Genomic DNA, 17,863 nt, shown 5'->3' with positions numbered 1-17,863 from the left:
ACTAGGCAGTCATGAAGACACCACCCCAGAGACTTGGATCCATCAAAACTTTCTGTACCCGAGGAAACCCAAGACCTGTGTGGGCTAGACTAGCATCCCGCAGAGATGCTGTAGAGGGAACGTCTCTGCCTGAAAGCACTAGCTCTGTTTTAAGATTCTCTGGTTTTAATTGGATAAATAAATTATGGCATACTCATACAATACAACTCATTGTGGCCTTTAAAAAAGAATGAGACAGATCTCTGTGTACTGACGTGAAAACTTATCTCAGATGTATGGTGAAGGGAATATAGAAATATATGCACACATATACGTATACACAAATATACTATAATACAGATTTGGAGGAACATATGCCAAACTGTTGGAGAGGTTGGGAAGGATTACGAGGTATCTTTACTTTCTAAGTTATGTGCATTAAGATACACAGGTATATATTTCTTTGGTAATGAGAACAAAATGGTAACTGTAAAAATGTGAAGGTGACACAATTCTGATATTTCTAACTGTCCAGGTGCCACTCCTGGGCTGTCATGTGCCCCAGCGGTGGCTCTCTGACAAGGGGAAGGAGGGAAAGGAAGCAGTCATCAAGGTTTATTGAGGATGTTTGATCGCACGATTGGTAGATAAAGAGTCCAAATTGTGATAATGAGGAGAACCACAGGTGCAAGGCGAAGAAATCATGTTGAGAATCTGCAAATAGGAAAATGCCACACACAGTCCAAATTCAGAGAAGACAGAAATGGAATGTGAAGGTGAGATGGGGAGGACAAGTAATTAGCCTTAAGAGGGGACCGTCTGGGAGGCCGCCGGCTTGATATTATATAGAGCTGACTGTACGCCTAGAGGGCGGGCCTGGCAGCTTAAAGCAACCGTGAGGACCAGACACGGGGCCACAGTCAGTATTACAGATGAGGCGAACACCAAACCGCCCCGCGGTGGGTGGGGGAGGCCAGTGTTTGGGATGCAGTAACTGCTTGCTGAAACGATCCAGCATAGACATGAGGATAGAAGCCCTGGTGAGCCAAATGAACAAGCAAAAAACAAACAAACAAACCTTTCTCTATTTGTGATTACATTTTTAGTGCATATTCCTCAACACAGGCCCAGCTTTACAGCCCTGGGTCCCAATCAATTCTGAAGCTATCATTCCACGGTCCTGTTCCCCAACCCCCACCCCCGGTGAAACCAATCACCATCATTCCGCTTAGGACCTCAGTTTCCAACCCTGGCTCTCCCTGCCTCCTGGTTGTAAATGAGCCTAGATTTGCATGCACTGCGGCTCTGCCCAGGATACCGACCTCTAGCACGTAACAAATAAAAAGTGTTCTGCCCGGGACGAGTAAATTAGGCTGACTGATGAACAATTTTTCTTAAGAGGATTTGCTTACCTAAACCCAATAAACCAAGCCCTGGAAAGTCTCATCCTATCAGGCTGATACCTGCTCGTGTAAGCCTTGGGATAGAGCTGGCTAAAGAGATAGGGAATGGGTGATTGAGAATGTCTTCATGTTTAAAAATGGAGGAAAGGGGAATTTTAGTTAGCAGCATCTGGACCGAATCTGGCTGTGAGTGCAGCCCCTCCACCCAGCCAGAATTTTATAAACAGCAACCTTCCTCTACCCTCCTTCCTTTTTTTTTTGTTTTCTTTTTACTACTATTATTTTATTAATATAGTCTGGAACAGAGAATGGGGGCCTGAGAGACCATTCTGGTCACCCCAACACAATTAATTAATTAACTAACTACTAACTAACTAATTACTTAAATGTCAAACTTGAAGTATTTTCCCCCAGGCCAACAAATCTCAGATCACATTGCAAAGGTCTTTATGAATGAAAAGAGCCTATCTGAAAATAAAAGAAAATGCCCCATGAAATAGTGCAGGCACAGGAATAAGTTTTGAGGACCTGGTGTTTAATGCACTGTTCGAGCTGGTACAGCCTTAATGGACCTTTTGGGCCAAACATGAAGAATGTAGACACAAGGCATCTATTACGTTTCTTAGACCTGCTCAGGGCTAGAACTAGGGTGAGGTGAATGAGGCCTACTTCCTGGGTGTAAGATTTACAAAAATACCAAAAATCAAAATTACAATTAATACAAAAAAATCAAAATTAATACACAATGATCCAGAATGAGCAATAAAGACAGAATCTGACCCTGTATTTACACATCTCTCATGTCACCTAGCCCTAGGCCTGCATTCTTTGTAACTAGCAGAACCAAAAATGGTGCTTTGGACCCAGAATCGCCTCATCTCAGGCACATATACCCACCGGAAATGTGTTCATGTACAAGAACTTCATAGCAGCACCATTCACAATGGTCCCAAAGCAGAAAGAACTGAAATGTCCATCAACAGCAAAAAGGTTAAGTAAACTCTAATCTGTCTGTTCAATTGACATTCAGCCATGAGAATAAACCAACTATTGTTTCAATGAATATGCAATGAATCTCACATGGATGCTTTCACTTTGCAAAAATCCATTGAGTTGTGTTCTTTTCTGCATGCTAGTTATACTTCCATAAGAAGATCACTTAAAGAAATAAAAGGTGGGGAGCTAAGGACAGCCTCCTCCTCTTATATTAACCTGTATTCCTCATGGCCATGTTCTCTTTCTGTTGACCTGGAAGGAGGATATCAGAACTTCCTCAGATGAGAAGTGCCAAGAGAAGACCTTCCCCTCCACAGAGCCTTATCTGGATCAAAGTGTTACCCAGTTCTCTCACCCTTTGTGGATGGGTATTAAAAAAAAATGGAGTGTTCTTTCCCAAAGTCACAATTCCTGGTCCTATCAGGATTTCCCTGAAAATCCGGTTCTTTTGAGAGTCTTAGGGTTTATGGCCCTTGGGTCATTTCAATGGTGACAGCAAATGCCAAACTTCTTCACTGCTGTTTCCAAAGCTTCTATTCCACTTAGCTTAGCAAGGCATCCAGAGCTATTGAACAGGGTCGTACTTGTTTTCTATTGTTGCCATAACAAATGACTGCAAATTTAATGGATAAAAACAACACAAACTTATTATAATACAGTTCGGAGGTCCAGTATGGGTCTCATCAGACTCAATTTGAGGTGTTTGCAAGCCGTGTTTCTTTCTGGGGGTTCTCAGGGAGTTTTACTCACTCGGGTTGTGGCAGAATTAAGATCGCTGTGGTTATAGTACTGTTTCCTTGCTGGCTGCTAGCAGGGGTGGCTCTCGGCTCCTAGAGGACTTTCTCCAGTCCTGTACATATCCCCCTACACCTCAGAACTAGCCAGGGGCTTAAATCCTTCTCAAGCTTCCATCTTGAGACCCTCCGTCATCAGATCTTTCTCTGAGCCCACTTAGGAAAGCTCCCTTTTTAAGAACTTAGGTGATAAAAGTAGACCCGCCCATATAACCCAAAATAATCTCCTTATCTCAAGGTCTCTAACTTCAATCACAGCTGCAAAGTCCCTGTTTGCCATCCCAGGTAATGTTGTCATAGGTTCCAGAGATTAGGGCATGGACATCCTTGGAGAGGTGTTAGTCTACCTACCAGGACTGTTAAAATAAATCTTTTTTTCCTAAATAGCTTTTATACTATCTCAAACTTTTGACGCTCAAAAATCTCCAGATTCATTTACCCTGAAGAAAGAAAATAAATAAGACACACACAAGACTCCTCTGGGGAGCCAAAGCAGTCTCTACATTGGTTCACTCATTCAACAAACATTTGAGTTCATTCATGCAACCAATCTCTGGCACCATGGACGTAATGAGGAACAAACCAGAAAAAAATCTTTGCTCTTATGTAGTTTATATTTTAGTGGGATAGAGATGATATACAAATACATAATTAAAATATATGTTTTAATATGCAGCTTCTAAAATGGCTCCCAATCATTCCCAATGGATCTTTTCCCATCTGACTCTTGAGATGACCACAGTCCTAGCCAACACTTCGATTGCAGCCTTGTAAGATACCATGAGCTAGAGGATCTAGCTAGATCCTTTAAGCCATACCCAGGTTTCTGGTCCACAAACATGTGATAATAATGTTGTTGTTTTAAAGCCACTAAGTATTGGGGTATTTGTTACACAGACTTAGCTAACTAATACATGTGTCACATCAGATGATAATAAGCCTTAGGCAAAAATAGGCTACTTGTAGAAAAGTGTTATCTGGGAAGATTACATATGATATCATAACAAATACGGGGACTCAAGAAAGTTTCCTAGGTTGCCTTTTTTTGGCATTGAGTAGTGCAGTGAGCAGGCTTAGAACTGTCATACAGAGTGAGTTTCAAAGACACAGCCTGAATTCTTTTACTATATTTTATTACTTTCCCCGCATGATACTCCCTGGGTTCTGTTATCACAGCTGCTACTAGAAATTCCCTGAGTCTTATTAACAGAGCAGTTTCTTACTGTGGTATTCTATAACATACCTTGTATAACTGCTTTCATCTATATAGATTGAGAATTCCATATGGATTTAGTTTTCAAAGGAGGGGGTTCACATAAGGAGGGTCTCCTCTTCAAAATACAGATGACAGGGTCGAGAGGCGCCTTAGATACAAGGATATTTGATAAACGATGGGGCTATGAAAATAAATACACCGGTGGAAAGAGAAGCAGATCTTGTCTACGACATCCAGTCTTGTTTTCATCTGTAAGCCTGCCACACATGCAGATTCATCCCTTTAGCAAAGTGTGTTTTGATTTTCCAGAATCTGATTTTCCAATCATGATGAATTCCTCCGATTATTTTTTTTCTTGCAAGTTGCGATTTAAGGTTCTATACGGTAGCAGTGGGCCTGAGAATATTGGTAGATGTAATTCTTGTTCTTGGTTGAGGCAGAAACTTAAGTGAGTGTAACGATTTATATGATCAAATAAAAGCTTCTGAATAATAATAATAATAATAATAAAAACATCTTTCCTTGGTCTCCCAGCTCTCTTAAGTCATTTAGTGCTTTCGCCAAAATGCAATGCCAGTGACTGTACTGGAAAGGCCTAAATGGTGGCATATAAATTCTCTCTCTCTTTTACAAAGGAAGTTTCAGAAACAGGCAAAGAATAATTGAACTCTTCATGCCTCAGAATTCCCATATTTAAAAGAAACAATAACAGAAAAAAGTGCTTATCACATGGCTGTTTTCACTGCTGTAGGTACTGGCCTCCTCTTCAAATCACCCCCTTGGAGATGCCTCTTCGGCTCAACCAGGGCTGGGTCAGATGCTGCCTTGCGTGCCCTCCAAGCTCCACAGCCCCCTCTTCCCCCATGTCTCCCCTGTCCCTCTTAGCGATTAGTGCTTCCCAAGAGCCTCAGGGCCATGGGCAGTTGTGCCAGTTGTGCACTGCACAAGGTCGCTGGCTTAGGAAATGAGTTGGGCTGATACCCAGTCCTTGTTATGCATGCTAAGCCATGCGTTCTGCCTAGAGAAGTGGGCTGACTTGATCTAATTCACCCCAGTGCCACATATGGGCCTGTAGTGGCCCTGAGACCAGGAATTTGGTGAGGCCTAGATCGAAAGATTCATTCAGTTCACTGTTTGAACCTCAGCACCTGGCACAATTTTTGGCATATGAGTACTCAATGAGTGCGTGCTCACGAATTACTGAATGGATTAATTAATTAATTGGAATAGATAATGAAGCAGAAAAGAAGAAGCCTCTGAATTTTCATAGTAACTCAGAGAAAGCTGCGAACATGTAACAACTGAACCCTGTTCTTTTTCCCTATCTATTTATTTGTTACATTTGTTTCCTACTTACTCATTTATCACCTAAAAGACATCATTCTGAGAGTAATAAAGGATGCACAGAGATGACAAAAATAAAGGGAGAAGAGATGAAGAAGATGTGAATTTCCGTTTCCTGCTGGCCCTGTTTCCGATGAAATCAACAACACTGCTAATCTGTGGTGATTTTTGCAGAAATCATCCTTAGACCGGCCGACCGAGGTGTGCTCCAGCAGTGAGGCAGCGCTGACTGGCCTCTGAGCTCCAAACTGGGCACATGAGCCAAGAATCTAAGTTGTAATAGTTTAGCTCAAGAGCCACAAAACTTTTCAGTAAAGGACCAGATGGTAAATATTTGGGGGTTTGTGGGCCATGTGGTCTCTGTCGCAATTACTCAGCTCTGCCACTGTAGCACAGAAACAGCCACAGACAGTATGTCAACAAGTAGGCGTGGCTGTGTTCCAATAAAACTTTATTTATGGACACTAAAATTTGAATTTCACGTAATTTTCATGTGTCATGAAATATTACCCTTTGGAGAAATTTGTTTTCAACAATTTAAAAGTGCAAAAGCTGATCTTAACTGGCAGGCCATACAACAGGCTGTGAGCCCGATTTGACCCATGGGTCATGGTTTGCTGAGCCCTGGCTGAGAGAGCGCTTACCTGGTGCCAGCCACTATTTCAAGTGCTTATTCGTTTTCAGCTCACACCAGTCCTGTGTTTTGCACATGGAAACAGAAATAGAGAGGTTAAGAAACTAGCTCAAATTCCTGTTCTTACTTAGTGGAAGATCTGGATTCAAACCCAGGCTGTTCAGGACCAGGGCCCTTGCAGGTAAACACTATGGACCCCAGCCCAGTGCAAAATTCCTTTTTATTCTTACAACACTTAGAAATTGTGGATGCTCCACTCATTTGCATTTTTATGCATTCATTCAGGTATATAGAGACACTTCAGCACAGTCCTTGCCTCTGAGGACACATGTGGGCTACATAGATGTGTGGAAGTAAAGAATGATGATAATATACTTCCAAGACCCTTCATCTGAATTTTTAAAAGCCTTTATAGAGAAAGAAAAGTAAGAAGCACTCTTCAGATGAATAAAGTGTCAGACATTTCAGAGACCATCATGCTCACAGTCCCAGAAGTATTACGGAGTCTACCTGTAACCAACATGCAATCTCCATTTATTAGTCAGCTTTTGCTACAGTAACGAGCAGCCCCCTGGATCTCTGCAGTGTACAATAACAAGAATTTATTACTAGCTCCCTAGTTTGTAGCTTGGCTTCATCTGCTCTGCTCTATGCTGTGGGTCAGGTCAGGTCTGTTCATCCTGGGTCTCATACTGGTCCCAGAATGAAGGAGTAGCCACTGTCTGGGATGCACTCATCTCATGGCAAAGGGGCAGGAGTACAAGAGGAGAGAACAGAAATGCATGAGCTCTCAAAGACAACTCCACCTACTGTAGTGAGAGGCAGTGCAAAACCATGTATGTGAACCCCCTCCACGTAGCGTGGAGGCTACTGTCAGCTGAATAGAGACTTCCCAGAAACATATGTCCACATCTCAACCTCCGGAATCTCTGAATATTACCTCCTATGGAGAAAGATGTGATTAAGTTAATGTCTTAAGAAGAGGAATCTATCCTGGATTATCTAGGTTGGCCCTAAGTGCCACTGCACATACCCTTATAAGAGAGAGGCAGAGGGAGTTTAAAAACAGGCGCAGAAAAAGGAGGCAATGTCAAGACAGAGCAGAAAGACATGTGGCCACAAGCCAAGGAATGCCAACAGCGGCCAGAAGTTAGAAGAGGCAAGGCCCAGATTCTCCCCAGGGCCTCCCCTGCCAACACCTAAGTTTCAGATTTCTGGCCTCCAGAACTGTGAGAGAATAGAATAAACTGCTGTTGTTTTAAGCCACTCAGTTTGTGGTAATTTGTTACGGCAGCCACAGGAAACTAATACAGGCACTCGATCCTATTAGAGAGAGAAGAGTAGCTGAAGAGCTGTGAACAATAATCCCATTTGCCACCACACTAACCATCTTCATGAAACAGTGTTATTTGCCCTTTGGGATTGGACCAACCTCTGTCTTGACAAGAGACTTCCAGGATGTGTCATACCCCAGTGGTCACTCATTATGTGAGCTCCCCACTACCCTCTGCGTCTCTCTCCCACTTCTCTCTAAGCCACTGTCTCTTCCTACCAGGTTGGAGATTATGAACCTGACTGGTCTCCTTGAGAGGCTGGGTGGTTCCAGGCAGAAAATGGGGCCCAAGAAGCTCTTCATTCAAGCTCTCCTGTGCTCAGAACATGCTCCCTGCGGAGCCATTTGGGGCTCGTCTTCTGGTCGAGGGGTACTGTGTCAGCATCACTATGGTGTTTCACTATAAAAGTAGAACAAGCACCAGCAGGAAGGCAGGTTGGTTTCCTGCTGGAAGCTTTAGGATTCACTGAGGCTTCTGCGTCTCCTTCACAGGAGGGGAGAAGCAGCTAGAACTTCTCAGAGGGTATCTGGAAGAAGTTCAAATGCTGACTCAAAACACCATGAACCCAGTCTCTTTGTTAGGAAAAGTCACCTCTCAAATTCCTGGTATTTCTATGTCATGATCATGAACCTGTTCTTGTTTCTAGAAGAAGGGGTCTAACATGGCACCAGTACATTGTTCTCCTAGAGCTGCCTGCCATAAAGAGTGCTCTTAATGGGTGGCTTAAAACAACAGGAATGTGATCTATCCCAGTTCTGGATGCCAGGAGTCCTAAATCGAGGTGTCAAGCAAGGCCACACTCCCTCCAACTACTCTGGTTTATATCCGCATCAGTCCAGTCTCTGCCTCCATCACCACATCCCTCTCTTCTCTGTGTATATGTGTGTCTGTGTGTCCTTTCCTTTTTTTTAGAAAGACACCATTTGTTGGTTTTAGGGTGCACCCTAATCTAGTTTGACCTCGTTTTAACTAATTACATCTACAAAGACCCATTTCCAAATAATGTTACATTCTGAGGTTCTGGGTGGGCATGGATTTGGAGGGATGCTAGTAAACCCACTACAAATAAAAATAGGTCTTTTCTGCCTTTGCGTTGGCAGTGAATCCAGTAGAAGACTTTATATCCCCCAAACGGCATAAGGCCACACTGCGTTCAAAGACTAACTTAGATTTTCTTGATTGGGTAAATTCTCACTACATAAATCTCACAGAGACACCCTCGTCCCCTAACTTCAATGTTGATGCTGAAATTATGCTGAATGTCAAAATTACATCAAACAACTGCACTTATTTCCACCAGAAAAATTGGATTATTTCACTTTGATTTACATGGCATTTTTTTCCCCTCTCTTATAAATGCTGACTTTGAAATCCCCTTCAGCACTGGACAATGAGAAGCAAGGCTGTGTTTTCAATGGGAAAGAAAGCTTTCATTCTATTTGATACCGTATTTTTCTCTCCTTGATTTAAATGTTATAATTGGATTGGTGAGATATTTATTAGGGACCCTGTGTTTTTTTTTTCCCCCCCAACTGCTTGAAGGGCATCTCTTAATTTGCTTCTCTCTTTGGACTTCTGAGAAGTGGCTGTGAGGTATTATCCCCAACAAAACTCATTTCTTTCAAACATTTATTTAAGGGTATCATTTTCTTAATAATTCTGAGGATAATGCAGAATAATTTCCACCACCACTGCAATTTTTAACTTCAATGAAATATATGTCATCTACTCTCCCTGCCGGTTTCTCTCCCAAGAGACTCCCGCAGCTGTAAGGGCCAGAATAGTTCAGGCAGGACATACGGCAGAAAGCGCACTGGCCCCAGAGACCCGGATGACTCCGTCAGCTCGACCGTCTACAACAAGCCTGTCGGCCTCACTTTCCCCATAGCTAAAATAAGAAGGTTAGACTTAATGAGTAGTGTCGAAACTTTTAAACCTCTGTTCCATCTATACCTTAATCTTAAGGACAACATGAAAAAAAAAAGAAGATTAAAAACCCATCGGCTCAAGTCTTGGTTGCCTGAGAAGAGGTGTGGAGGAGCTTAATTGTAAAGAGACCCAAAGGAACTCTCTTAGGTGTTATAAATGTTCCAAATTTTCTTTGAGGTGGTGGTTAGATGGGGTAATCCACCCAGCAAAATTCATCAAGACATTCACTTAAACTGCGTACGTCTTATTATATATAATTATGTCTCAATAACGTTAACTAAAGCTATCTGTTTTTATCAAGGGAATTGAGTTAAAATATGTGAAAACCGGTATATTAATATTTTCTAGCTCTAGCATTGTAGAAATGTCTGAGCATTCAAATTCAAGGCATAAAGTTGCTAGGAAGGGCGGCTTTGTTTAATAACAGGACGCAAGTTCAGAAATCAATTATTCCTCAATTTGAAGAATTTCCACTATTTTATTAAATTTATCTTCTGTTTCTCTTTGTTCAATAGCAACCTTGTTTATATTCTATCCATTTGCTCAACAAATTTTATTGAGTGTCTACAATGTGCCAGAAATTATACTAAGCAGCTAAAATTCCTCATTAAATCCCCCAATGTATCAGCACAACCATAAAGCTACCAGAATTTAGATGAGTTACAAATTTTACAAAAAACATCTTCCAAAAGCTTTTTAAAATTTTGATAATAAAAATAAATGTTACTACAAAATTAAGGTAACTCAAATTCTCAGAGACTGGAAACCTAAGCCACTATAATCTCCAGCTTAAAATTCCTTCTCTTTCATTCGAGACACATTTCCACACTGGACTAGAATCAACAGCAATTGCTACCTATTTTTGATCATTCCATATGTATCATTATGGCTGGATTCTCTGAAACTACCAACTAGAGTGTGAACTTTTCTTCATCTTTAGCCCTAGAGAAACTGCTTTGTTTTTTCTTCTTGGATAAGGAAAATCACATGACCGATACTGTTTCCTTTTGGCTATCTTGCTGTAACCTGAATTTAAATATACTTTTAAGCCAAGACCTTTTCAGGAGGACTGAACCCATATGACTATTATAAATCATTCCATCCTTTCCCCTTTTAACCTTCCCAGCAAATATCACCCACCTCATACCTTCTGTTCACTGCCCACTCTCTTGGAAAAGCATGATACACCAGAAGGAGCTCAGCCTGTGTTGTTAGATGATGAGGGTCTGAATTTCAGTTCAGCTTCTCACAGCTGCATGACTTGGACAAGCTTCTAATATCTTCGGGCCTCTGTTTTCTCACCTAGGCTAAAATAACAAGCGCCTTTCCTTGTGGGGCTATCGTGAGGACTAAGCGAGAATCCCACGTAACTCACAGAGCATAATGTCTGACACAGAACAATTATCCAATAATTCCTAGTTGAGTGGAGGGAGGAAGGGAGGGACGAATGGATGGATGGGTGAATGGATGGAGGCATGAATGGATGGATGATGGATGCATATAACATAGACTATGCCTCTAGACAAGGCAATGTCATATTAAGGTGAGGGGTCTGTTCTCTTCGCTTTCTTGCCAGAGTTTGGAGGGGACAACACTCTTCTATACCTCCCTGCTCACGGCTCAAAACTGGGACTATGTATGTGAGCACACATGCGTGTGTGAGTGCACACGTGCACACACACACACACACACACACACACACACACACACTATGCAATTACTACACCGTCTCCCAGGAGAGTATCTAATTGGATTTGGGGATTGCTTTTTTTGCCTTCTTAGGGTACGATCAGTTGCAAACACATGCAGCATTGTGTACACCTCAGAAAAGCAGAACCCAAAGGGTGGCTGAAAACGCATGGTCTCCGCCTACATTTCCAACCATACATCTTATCAAAAAGGCAAGTTACTTTATTAACACTTTTTTAAACTACAATGTCCAAGTCAGAGGAAACAAGTGGAAGCTCTTGACACTTAGCAAAGTTTCATCTTACAGCACTGACATTTTTGTTTTCTGAACAACAACAACAATGACAACAACAACAACAAAAACACAATTCGAAAGGTAATCTGGAAGTTCAGATTATGGATTTTTTCTTCTGTCCCCATATTTCTCCACAGAGTAAGGCAGCAATGAGATAATAGGGCTTTTTCACTGGGCAGGTGACGGTTTGGAGGGGCCTATTTTGTGGCGCTGGTTAGTCCTTGTCTCTCAGTCACAGGAAAGGGGGGAAGTTTGTCAAAGGAGGAAGATTAAAATTTATAAAAAGTCCACAGAAAAAGGGACCCGTTGTTCCTAGGGGAAGAGTCTTCTGCTCACCAGTTGGTCCGGAAGCTCTTGCTTCCTGTCCAAAACCATAGTGCTAGGACAAACAGCCACTCCCAGGGCACTGGGACCTGAAATGAAGGAGACAGAGAGTCCCGAAGAGCCACACGTTTGGGGGAACTGTTGCTGGCTGCGGGGCCCAAACCATCCACCGGGTGCTGTTAAGTGTTGCCAAGGTAGTGAGAAAGACCCCTGAAACGGGGGACTGTGCCTTGCATTCCCTGGACCAAGCCCTCTTTCGAGGGCTCAGAGGCCTGAGAGTCTCCCTCGGGGACAGGCAACTAAAGTACAAGTGCTCTCTTGAGACAAGAAGCAAGAGCTATGCATCCAGCCAGAGGACAAAGGTCGCCACTGGAGAACTCAGGTCGTGGCAGACAAAATATGCACACCCCATACAAGTGACCATGGATAAAAGAAAAAGAAGAAAAGAAAGAAGAGAACGGGGAAGGAGAAAAGGAGAGAGAAGAAGAAGGAGAAATGAGAGAAGAGGGAGATGAAGGAAGTAGGAAGAGACACCATTTTTTCCTAGGCTATAAGGAAGGACTTGTCTCCTACTTAGCAGTACACTTCATTATCCCAAATGAAAAATGCAAAGAGAGAGAGAGCTTAGAGATGGACTACTGACAGGAAAGGAGGTAATACTGAGTAAATATTTACTCTGTAACTAGGCACTGGCCTAAGTCTTTTCTCCGAATTTCATTTTCAGGCATTCCCTGAAATGGCTACCTTCTTTAGCCTCGTTTTAATGCTAAGGAAGCCAAGTTTAAGAGAAGCCAAGGTTCTTGGGTGGCTGTGCCCATGGCTTTTCATTTCCTGGGGGAAGGATTTAGGGTTCAAACCAAGAGTGGCCCAATCTCAAAGTCTGCACATGTGACGAACATCTCACAGTGCCTTTGACAAGAGAAGCATCAGTTAAAGACCCCCAGCCCAACACCCGAAAGGTGAAGGCCTTTCAGTGGGGACACCAGAATGGTGTTACAGCAGAGGGAACGTGGGGAAGGCCTGCAGCCAGCAAGGACCTGTAGAAGAAGAGGAAGATGGTGAAGTGTGGGACCAAGCCAAGGGGACACAGAAAAAGACCAGGATGGAGCCCCAGAGGAAGCTTCTACGTGCAGTTCACCAGATCCCCTCAGGGAAGGGCTGGGTGGAGCTTAGCCACCCCGATGCTAGCTCTGAATGTACAGGATGCACTGAGAGGGGTATGGGCCTGAGGTCACCTTTGGGGGGCTTGTCAGGTGAGGAAAATCAAGGTGGCCAACCATACTGCAGCTGAGGGAGTGAGGGGGAGAGGTTGATGAGATCTAAGACGTAGGCCTGTCAGCCATAAATGATTTAGATTTCATTCTTAGTGCGATGGGAAGTAACTGGAGGGTCGAGAGCCAAAGAAGCCCCGAAACTAGACTTGGAGAGAGATGTGGGAACACTTTGTTCTTGCTACTCGATCTTTTTGTAACATCAAAACTGCTCTAATGAAGAAAGTATATAAAATATCTATCTATCTATCATCAATCTACTTATCTACCTATCTATCATCTACTATCTATCATCTATCTATCTATTTATCTATCTATCTATCTATCATCTATCATCTATCTATCCATCCATTCATCCATCCATCCATGCCGTTTGTATGTGTCATTAGTGTTTTATTTAAAAATAAACAGTATATTTTACTATGCTCTCTGCATTTTGCCTCACTACTTAACAATATATTTTGGAAATCTATAAATCGACTGATAAACACATGTCGCTGCACTAAGAACTGCTAAATACCCCATTTTATTTAGCATTTGTAACCATTTCCTCTCTTCAAGGTCTGTATGTTTTTATTATGAGAATATACAGTATCTTATTAACATGATCTAAAAAGTATTGGATTTGGGTTTTATCAAATCCCATTCTTTTCAAATGGGGAAAAGTGTCTGTTTCTAAACTAAACGAAAATTTATGATCACTGCTCCTCTAACCTTCATATTTATGTCCTTATGTACTTCCTTCGGGGCTTTTACTCGGGGATGCACACGCGGGTCCCATCGCTGAAGTTATTTGGCTGTTTGCGGCCTTGGTGACGCCATCTCTGAGGCTCAGGAGTAGGAGAGCAAACCCCGGGTGTTCTAAGCAGAAGCAGAATAAAAATAGGACACAACTTTGCAAAAGGGAAATGGAGCCAGAACCACACGGTGTCTAAGGAGGCCGTCTAGGCCTGTGGCTCGGGGGGACAATGAGGGAGGAGGTGGCACTGAGGAAGGAAGTCCACATCAAGCAGTGCCCATTCAGCCACATCCAGTGCTGGGAGGATGAGCCTTGCTCTCTCCCCTCTCTGCCACCAGCTCTGCCAGAAGAGCTTGACTGTTTACACAGCTTGGTTGGCAAGCGTGCTGGCAGCGGAGGTTCTTGCTGGGTGGAATGCGAGGCCCAGCTGGGGCTCGGAGACCAGCCCCGATGAGGATGAGGCCTTCTCCTGTCTTCCCATCCATTTTCCCAGTCCTGGCTGTACGCAGCCGGGTCTAGGCCAGCACAGGGCAGGAAAGACCTGGGGATATTGGCTAAGGCCTCTGTTACCTTGGCCCAGGCATGTAATTCATTCGCCGCAGGGGCCTGGGGCCTGGCGCTTGATTCCTCTGGGGACCTGCGCTGTTTTAGGCCCTGGTTTTGAGATCACTGCACTCTCTCTTCCATGAAGGGACCAGACCTATTTTGTGTCTTAGGTTCTGACAAGTCTCTTTTTTTTCATTGCCTCTTCTGTGTCTACTGGTGAGAATTTGCTTGGCTGGGAGATCCACCTCCAGCTGTCACAGACTGGCGTAATGAACGGGGGGTATCAGATGACTCCAGGCAAGAGATGGGCAGCTAAAAGAAAGATGGGTATGCACTGAGCTGGGGGTGGGAACCGGGGTCCCTGCCTCTCCATCGCTTTGGATACGGCAGAGCACCCACAAAGGAGGTCTCCAGACTCGGGCTCATAAGGCAGCTCTGCCACTTGCTGGCTGTGCGACGTTTGGAAAACTATTTAGCTTGAATGCGCCTCAGTTTCTTTTTCTGTAAAATGGATATAAGAGCTGTGCTTACGCTTGTCACGAGTTAAATACATGTACAATGCTTAGAGGATACAATAAAGATTAACTACTACAAGTATCTTTTTCTTCTCTCCAGGCCTCAGTGTTCACGTTTGGAAAAGATGGTTTTAGGACATCTTCCAACTGTTAAGGTGCATAATTCTGGGATTTAAATAAGGTTTTCTAATTCATCCCTAGAGGCGAGGCATCTACCAACAGCTGGTTGACTATCACCAGCCACCCTTTCAGAACAGTTTTGTCTCTGTCCCGCCTCTGCGATATGGATGTGCATCACTCATCTGACTTACTGGGGCTCAGAATGGAAGATTCTGTCACATTGTCACCCTCCTTTGAGGTACGCTGCTGATCAAAGCGACCATCCTTTGTAAAGCTACCCAGGATCTATTTACCGTCACACTCACAAGGCTTGTGACCTAAAAAGGCAACAGCTTGGGATGCTTCTTGAGCTTGTGACCTATACAGTCCTACAGGACCCCACACTTATAAGTTCTCTAATGCTCTGCTGTTGTTCTCTTGAATTGTTAACGTTTTTTGAACAAGGGGCCCCACGTTGTTATTTTGCACTGGGCCCTGCACGTTGTGAATCGGTCACTCCTGCGTGTCGGTACATTCCCCAAGGTCAGCACTATTCGCACTGCTGCAAGTGCCTGGATGTGTGTGCACGCACACATGTGTGGTTGGGGCAGGGAGAGATTCTTCTGAATTTTAAGCTGCTACATGTAAAGAGATGCCTCTATTAGCACCCGTGGCAGAAAAGAAGCACAGCTAATGATGAGAGGTCTCCAAACCAGGCCGGGCCTCCCTGAGAAAATAAAGCCAGCCTCACAGCAATAGCAGCTGGGAGGCCGAAAGCAGCAAACACGCTGACTCACAACAATCTCCCAGCTCACAGTGCGGGGTGGTGATTTTTCTCTGCCTCACTCCTGTGTCTCTCCCAGATGATGTATGAATTGCCTTATTTACCTTTCCCTCCAAACCTTCTCCTTTATTATTTTTATTAATGTCATGCCAAGCCGAAAAGGTGTTTCTTTTGCAAAAGAAAATACTCCCCCAATACCTCACCTCATTCACATAGCAGAGAGAACACGTTTTTAAAAATTGTGTGTGTGTGTGAGATAGAGAGAGAGAGAGAGAGAGAGAGAGAGAGAGAAATTAAAATAGGTTAGTTATATGAGAGTCTAAAATCAGAATATAAATAATAATAAATTCAGGTGTTTATTTCAGAAAGGCCAGACTACCCAGGAAAGTTTTATCATCTTTACTGATAATAAAAACATTGCTGCATTGAATGCATTTTAATTTCAAAACTAAGAGAAGACCAGAATTCATTTCTAGCTAGGGGAGCTATGCAAGTGCTGCAATATAAAATAAGCATGTTATTGGGTTCACAATAGCCCGGGCTTGGCACTTACTGCTATATAAATGTGTATACCTGTCATCACCATTTACTGAGTGCTAAGCACTTGGCATTTAGTGGGTCACCAGGTCTGCAAAACTCTCTATAAGAGATAGGTGTTCCAATTTATGGAGGATAAATGGAGGCTTAGAGATGTTCCATAAACTTGTCCAAGGTCATACAGCACATTCCAGAGCCAACACTGGAACCCAGATCCATCTAGCTTCAGAGCTCACGTGCATAAGTTTTCAACATCTCCCTGGGCCTGTATTTGTAAATATGAGCCGCTTTGATTAGCTGTGGCAAAAATAATAGTCACAGATCCATACTTGACAAGACTGCTAATCAGTTATAAATTCAACATCTCAAAGGAGACATAGACTTAAAAAGTCATTTTTCTGACCTGTCACCCAATGCATGAATTTCTTCTCCAATGTCTACTATTAGAGATTCTTTTTATTATTATTCCCCATGATAGAGAACTCACTACCTGTTGAGACAGCCTCTTTCATGATCCCATAGTTCTTTGAACAAAAACATCTGTCTTTACCTTGAAAGACAGATCTTTTCTCCTACAGTCTTGAATTCAAGCTGGAGGCGCCAAGAACAAGCAAAGTCTCATTCCCGGGGCAGGCTCCCCCGGCCCCTCGGATTCCTCCCATCTCAACCGTTTCTCACACAAACCAGTTTCAAGGCAATTTTCAATCCAGTTCATGGTACTGATCTCTGGCTGACAAAAACAAAACCTTTCAGCTCTGGACATTTATACACAAGCTTTGGGGTTTAGGGTGCATTCTTGGGCCAGCAAGGCAATGGGCTCTACACTGCACAGAGAGGACATGATCAAGGGCTCTCGAGGTAGAAGATAACTTGGCTTCTGAATCAAGAGCCATCTCATGGGGTCCTGCTGGGGGAGCAATGAGGGCCCCACCTGGAGTCCCAGTTCACCATCCAAGCTGTTCCTCTCCTGAAAAGGAGCCTGTCTCTACCTGGCAGTGGGAAAACTTTGAGGATCCTGGAAAGGCTGTGCGTTTATGAAAACAACTGTTTAACAGCTCCCAGATCATCCATATTTGATTGTGAGGAAAATAATGGTAAAAACATCATAAAGAAACAGATGTGCCCGAGTCAGGTTCTGTGGCAGAAAAAAAACATGGGCTTAGTGGTATCGATTTCATTCTTCCCACTGATGAGGATGAATGGTTGTGTGTTCCCAGGATGGGTCGTGTGGAGCCCAGTGCAGGGCTGCACAGTGCTGAGGGCTCTCCAAACCCGCTGTCCACCACCTTTACACACGCACACACCTGGGGAAGGGAGTGAGAGGGGGACATAGACTTGGAGCAGCTGGCCGGAGGGGCTGATGTCCAGCATAAAGGTACTAACCATTGCCCAGAAGGGTGCCTTTTTCTAATGTGCATAAAGGGGCCTGTAAGGA

This window comes from Pteropus alecto, unplaced genomic scaffold (genome assembly GCF_000325575.1).
Source record: "Pteropus alecto unplaced genomic scaffold, ASM32557v1 scaffold42, whole genome shotgun sequence".
Lineage (NCBI taxonomy): Eukaryota > Metazoa > Chordata > Mammalia > Chiroptera > Pteropodidae > Pteropus > Pteropus alecto.
Note: the sequence above shows the minus strand (reverse complement) of the source record.